This window comes from Bos indicus x Bos taurus, chromosome 15, assembly GCF_003369695.1.
Source record: "Bos indicus x Bos taurus breed Angus x Brahman F1 hybrid chromosome 15, Bos_hybrid_MaternalHap_v2.0, whole genome shotgun sequence".
Taxonomy (NCBI): Eukaryota; Metazoa; Chordata; class Mammalia; order Artiodactyla; family Bovidae; genus Bos; species Bos indicus x Bos taurus.
Window position 1 is genome coordinate 43,261,438 of NC_040090.1, and position 7,179 is coordinate 43,268,616.

The 7,179-nt window shown below is 38.9% G+C and overlaps 1 non-coding gene across 1 annotated transcript; it reads left to right on the forward strand.

Annotated features, from left to right (window-relative positions):
• The first annotated feature begins 3,131 nt into the window (after nt 1-3,131).
• TRNAG-UCC lies at nt 3,132-3,204 on the forward strand. The gene has a single exon. It is a non-coding gene; the product is annotated as a tRNA-Gly (tRNA).
• Nucleotides 3,205-7,179: the final 3,975 nt, after the last annotated feature.

Below are 7,179 nucleotides of genomic sequence, written 5' to 3' on the forward strand. Positions count from 1 at the left end.
GGACATGGAACAACGGACTGGTTCCAAATTGAGAAAGGAGTATGTGTATATTGTCACCCTGCTTATTTAACTTCTATGCAGAGTACATCATGTGAAATGCCAGGCTGGAAGAAGCACAAGCTGGAATCAAGTTTGCCGGGAGAAATATCAATAACCTCAGATATACAGATGACAGCACCCTTATGGCAGAAAGCAAAGAGGAACTGAGGAGCTTCTTGATGAAAATGAAAGAGAAGAGTGAAAAGGTGGCCTAAAGCTCAACATTCAAAAAAGGAAGATCATGACATCTGGTCCCATCACTTCATGGCACATAGATGGGGAAACGATGGACACAGTGACAGACTTTATATTTTGGGGCTCCAAAATCACTGCAGATGGTGACTGCAGCCACAAAATTAAAAGACACTTGTTCCTGGAAAGAAAAGCTATGACCAACCTAGACAGCATATTAAAAAGAAGAGACATTACTTTGCCAACAAAGGTCTGTCTAGTCAAAGCTATGGTTTTTCCAGTAGTCATGTATGGATGTGAGAGTGGACTATAAAGAAAGCTGAGCACCAAAGAAGTGATGCTTTCAAATTGTGGTGCTGGAGAAGACTTTTGAGAGTCCCCTGGATAGCAGGGAGATCCAACCAGTCAATCCTAAAGAAGATCAGTCCTGGGTGTTCATTGGAAGGACTGATGCTGAAGCTGAAGTTCCAATACTTTGGCCACCTGATGTGAAGAACTGACTCACTGGAAAATACACTGATGCTGGGCAAGACTAAAGGCAGGAGGAGAAGGGGATGACAGAGGATGAGATGGTTGGATAGCACCGCCAACTCGATGGACCTGAGTTTGAGCAAGCTCTGGGAGTTGGTGATGGACAGGGAAGCCTGGCGTGCTGCAGTCCATGGGGTTACAAAAAGCTGGACACGACTGAGCAACTTCATTTTCATTTTCATAGTTGCTTTACAGTGTTGTGTTAGTTTCTGCTATACAGCAAAGTGAATCAGTATACAAAAGTATCCAATCTTTTTTAGATTTCCTTCCCATTTAGGTCACCACAGATCATTGAGCAGGGTTCCCTGTGGATGGAGTGGGAGGTTGGGGTTAACAGATATAAACTTTTATGTATAGAATGGATAAACAACAAAGTCCTACTGTATAGCACAGAGAATTATATTCAATATCCTATGATAAACCATAATAGAAAAGAATATTTTTAAAAGAATGTTTATGTATGTATGGCTGCATTATTTTGCTGCACAGAAGAAATTAACACAATATTGTAAATCAACTATACTTCAATACAGATACTGATTAAAAATAAAATAAAAATGCAACAGACCACTTAATAATCAAATTACCGAAAAAAAATGGTTAAAAAGAAATTCTTACAAGCAGTCGGAGGAAAACAAATACATTATGTACAGAGAAATGAAGACAAGAATGACAGAAGATTTTATGTCAGAAACTGTGCAAACCAGAAGAAGATAAAGCTATCAGCTGGAGTTTTGTGCCCAACAAAAGTATCTTTCAAAAATGAAAGTGAGCTAAAAACTTTTTAAAGCAAACAATATCTGAGAAAATTCATTACCAGCATAGCTGCACTATAAAATATACTAAAGGAAATTCTTCAAGCATAAGGAATAATACTATTTGGAAATTTGTATCTACCCAAAAGAATCAAGAGGAATATGTGGACTAATATAAAAGATATTTTCCACTGTTTAATCTCTTTATTAAAACTGTCTATTGAAAATAAAATAATACCAGCATCCCATGGTGTTTATAACATACATAGGAGTAAAATGCGACAATAGTTTACAAAAGAAGAGAAAAATTTCTTACACTTTACATGAAATGGTTTAACACTATCTGAGAGTAGACTGTGATGAGTTAAAGATGTATCAATATATTGTAAATGGTAGAGGAACCAATAACAAGACAAGGTAGAGGTATAGCTAATAAGGCAACAAAGAGATCAGTAGGAATCATAAAAATAATGCAAAAAAAAAAAAAAAGGAAAAAGTAGGAATGAAAAACAAATAGGAAAATAGAAAACAAACAGCAATATGGTAGATTTAAACCCAGACATATCAATAATCACATTAAATATAGGCAATCTAAACACTGCAATTAAAAGCAGAGATTATTAGATTGGATTAAAAAAAGCAAGAACCAATTTTGTTCTATCTATAAGAACCCACTTTAAAACTTTAGACACTAATTTGTTTTTAATATAAATTTATTTATTTTAATTGGAGGCTAATTACTTGACAATATTGTATTGGTTTTGCCATACATTAACATGAATCCGCCACGGGTGTACACGTGTTCCCCACCCTGAACTCCCCTCCCACCTTCCTCCCCATACCATATTTTCCACCCATCTGCAAAACTTGAAATTTAGAGGGACTTCCCTGGTGGTCCAGTGACTAGGACTCTGCCTTCCCAATGCAGGGGGCCTGGGTTCAACCCCTTGTCAGGGAACTAGATCCCACATGCCTCAACCAAGAAGTTGTATGCGCAGACTAAAGATCCCGCATACCACAACAAGGCCCAGTGCAGACAAATAAAGAGACGACTTTTTTTTAAGTTAAAATTTAGAAACACAAAAGTTTTAGTAGTACACGGAAATGCAAGGACATGTGAGTTCAGTGCATTTGCAAATAAGAGCTAGACTCATTCTGAAAACCAAAAGATGAGCAAAGAAACATAATCTGACCAAATGGAATAATGTGTCTGACAATGGGATGGCAAAAAAATAATAAAAATAAGTAAATAAAACTGTAGACACAAGCAAGTTAAAAGAATGCAAAAAGATACACCGTGAAAGCACTAATTGAAGGTAAGTTTGAGGGGCTACATTAATACAGAGAAAACACTTTTGGACAAGAAATATTAAAAGATAAAGGGATACATTTATAATAATAAATTGATTAACCCATCAAGAGGAGAGAACATATGTATATATGTTCTAATGTATATACCGTTAATAACAGAACCTCAAAAAAGGAAGTAAAAAACTGATAGAACTGAAGGAAGAATTAGATAAATCCACAATTGCAGTTGCATGTTTTAACACCTTTCAGTACTGAACAACTTGGTGAAGATCACTAAAAATATAGAAAAAATGAATGGGGAATTCCCTGGTGGTTCGGTGGTTAGGACTCTGCACTTCCACTGCAAGGGGCCTGGGTTCAATCCCCAGTCAGGGAACTAAGATCCCACAAGCTGAAACAGAAACAAAACATGAATAAGCCAAACCAAACAGACCCATATAGAACATACCAGTTCAAGCACACATGCAACATTTACCAAGAATGACTATATTCTGGACCATAAAAAGCCTATAATTAAAAAAGATCAGACTATATAATGTATGTCTTTTGGTCACAATGAAATTAACTGAATCATTAACATAAAGATATCTGCAAAAAGCCAAATGTTTGGAATTTAACAGCATGCTTACAAATATTCCATTTGACAAAGGAGAAATCAAAAGGAAAAAGACAATATTTTTCAACTAAATAAACATAAAATCACAAAATGTCAAAATTTCTGGGATAGATGTAAAGATTAGAAGTGCTTAGAGGAGATTCCACAGATTAAAGAAACAGAGGGACGGTGTGGTGAGCACCATAGGTAAAAGCAGAGGGAGGGAATGTTCATCTGGCAGAAGCAATAAATGCTCACCACATTTTCCCTCTGTCCTACCTTATCAAGCTTCTGTTACATCTCTTTTATCCTCTCAACTAGATGTTTCCAAAACATGGACACAATAGAGCCATCTCTATCGACATCAGCCATTTATCTTCTTTAATTCATCGTAGTTATATTTTTGTAAAAGAAGGAAATCCAAAAAGGACAAGATCTATGTGTATGTATGACTGACTCACTGTGCTGTACAGCAGAGAAGAACACAACATTATAAAGCAACTATACTCCAATAAGAAATTAAAAAAAAAAAAAACATTTTTCTGCCCTGCCTATAGTTTCGCACACACACCTCCTTCTGACCAACATCCATCCAAAAACACACGCACACACACAACTAAGGCCGAACTGAACGAAGGATGACCACCTGACTCCAAATTAGCCAGTGTGTTGAAAGCTAAAAAAGTGAAAATGTTAGTTGTTCAGTCATATTCTACTCTTTGTGACCCCATGGACTGTAGCCTGCCAGGCTCCTCTGCCCATGGAATTTTCCAGGCAAGACTACTGGAGTGGGTAGCCATTCCCTTCTCCAGGGGATCTTCCCAACCCAGGGATCAAAACCAGGTCTCCTGCATTACAGCCAGATTCTTTACAGTCTGAGCCACTAGTTGCCTAGAAATCTGACTTTGTGTGACCTTGCACCAAGAGAAGAGCGAGGCTGAACAGATTGTATCTTGAGAACTTAATATGAGACATAAGATTGCTGACAGTTGGTGGTGAAAAAGTCTTGTAAACTGAAAATAATGGCAAACGTTGCAAGTTGATGAGTAAAAGGCGGAAGCTGTTCTGCAGAGAAAGGAAAATGGAGCTGACAAGAAGGAAAGAGCAGAGAAGAGCCCGTGGCCCAAGAGAGAGAAATAGAACCAGTAGCCAGCTGCTTCTGTTCCTCTCCATCTCCCCTGATGCTCGACTGCACTTGATTTCATGTCCTTTGATTCTGTGAGAGCTCTGCTTCCTTGCAATAAACACTATTCTTTACTTGAGTAACTCTGAGTTTTGTTTTCTTGCAACCCAAGGAACCATAACTTGAACAATTTCATGTCTTTTTAATTGCCTCCCAACATTGCATGGTAACTTCTTTAATGTTAATCAGTGTCTTTTATTTCATCTGTATAACACAGCTTATAGTCACATGACTTGAATTATATAAATGCTGATAAGGTTCACAATGAATTAATTCATTAATCTGGTTACTGACACCTCTACCACCATCAGAATCATGAATTGCTTGCTTTGTCTGCTCTATCGAGTCCTTTGTGAATCTTTTTTTTTTTTTTCCCTCTACTCCCTTTGGCTCTAGTGGGACTAAGAATCTCAGGCTTCCAACCCCCTCCCACTGAAGCAGGCATATGGCTCTCGGTGTAGGTCAGTCGGGCTCTCATTTGGAATCTCAGTCATCCGATAGTAGTTTCCTAAAGAAATGTTGATCACTTGAGAACCCCGGAGCTCCCTTGACAACTGGCCTTTCGGGCGTCTGATTGTTCAGCTTTTTCTTCAGTCCTAGGGCTGTTCACTATCCTTCCAAACCCCCCCTTTTCTAGTTTAAGTAGTCAGAGTCCATTTCTACTGCGTTCAGCCTGATTCCTCTCTGATACAGGCTGGTTCCCAAAGAGGTCAGTTTCTTCCCTGGCTATATAGAATAACTGGAAGAAATTCTTCTTTTTGGAAAGAGCAGCTAATTTTGAAGCACGCTATCTTTGAAACAAATAAAATATTTCTTTATTGATCAGTTGCCCCACTGCTGTCTTCTTTTATATATCACCAACCCAGCCTCTGGGTTGCCTTTTCTGCAAGAGGCATCATTAGTTTTGCCTCAGTTGTTTATACTCAACCTCATCCTCATCTTCTAAAGCTGTCTATGAGTGAATGAGTCATGAACGTGACCCTTTAGAGGTGTCATATGCATTTGGGAAACCAGGCAACAGAGGCTAACTTCACTTAGCCAAGTTAGCACTTTTTCTACAGCAATATAAAGCAGAGTTCATTCTTTGGGTCTGAAGGATCTGTAATCAACCAAGAAGGCATCTCCCAGGCTTGAATCTGGTGTCCCAGTTTCCCATGATGAACCCACTGTGGCCCTTTGAACCAACATCCCTCCTTAAAGAGAAGCAACACTTAGGGTGTTGGCTCTGATTCTTCCAAGACCTCAAGTTCCAAGGCAGTTTGTCTCCTCTCAACACTCTGACTCATTATCCTATTTTACTGAAGTACTTAGAATGAGAGCTCTGGAGAAGTGCTCTGTGCAATTACGTAAATGAATAGACACATTTATTTGAAACATTTTCAGATTTCCTAGAAAGAAATTTTATGGTCTTTCCCTGACACTAATTTCTGAAACTGGGTAACAGTCCTGGGGGTCTCCTTGCCCTGCCCAGGGACTTGCATTTCCAAGGCAATATAAAACCCTGTCATTAGCTGTTCATTCATTTTGCAAGCCATTGTTGAGCATCCACTGCATGCCAGGCACTGTACTGTGAGTGGGGTATATGATGGAGAAGAAAACAAACACAACCCTGCCTTCAAGAGAACACAGTCCAGTGGAGGAGAGAGGGAAAAAATCATACACGAGTAATTGCATGTGTACGTGTGTGTGTGTTGCTCAGTTGCTTCAGTCGTGTCCAACTCTACAACACTATGGACTGTTGCCTAACAGACTTCTCTGTCCATGGGATTCTCCAGGCAAGAACACTGGAGTGGGTTGCCATGCCCTCCTCCAGAGAATCTTCCCAACCCAGGGACTGAACCCATGTCTCTTGCATCTCCTGCATTGCAGGCAGATTCTTTACCCACTGAGCCACCTGAGAAATATCAATAGCATTAGAAGGGAATATTAGATGGCAGAGGGCAGAAGAGTCTCCCTGAAACCTGAAGAATAAGAAGTGAGGAGAACTGGAATTAAGTAGACGGAGTAGCATAGATGAGGCCTAGAGGTAGGAAAGAGCTCCTCATGTGTTTGAGGAACTAAGTGGAGCTCTGTTTAGGCATATTTAGACTAAGATGCTTATGATGTATCCAAGTAGAAAACTCAAGTAGGTAGCTGAATCAGGTAGCTGGATATGTAGGACTGGAGTTCAAATGAGAGAGTGAGATGGAGATACAAATATGGTCATTATCAGCATGTAGATGATATCTTGGGCTATATAAATTGATCATTTAGGAAGAGAGAAAGAAGCAGCCCTGCAGAACACCAATATTTAGACATTGGAAGAGAGTCTATAACAAAGACTGAGAAGAAATTGTCATAGACATCAGAGATAAGAAGAAAATCAGTGGTGTAAGAGTGGTCATCGGGATCTAATGCAACTGAGAGAGTAAGATGAGAAAATAAATTGTCCATTGAACTTGACAACATGGAGATTACAGTAACCTTGACACAGGAAGTTTTGGTGAAATGGTGCAATGGAAGAGACATAATTTGAGAATTTTGAGGTGATAAAATGTGAAATAGAGATAAGCATGTAAACAAATATTGTGAGA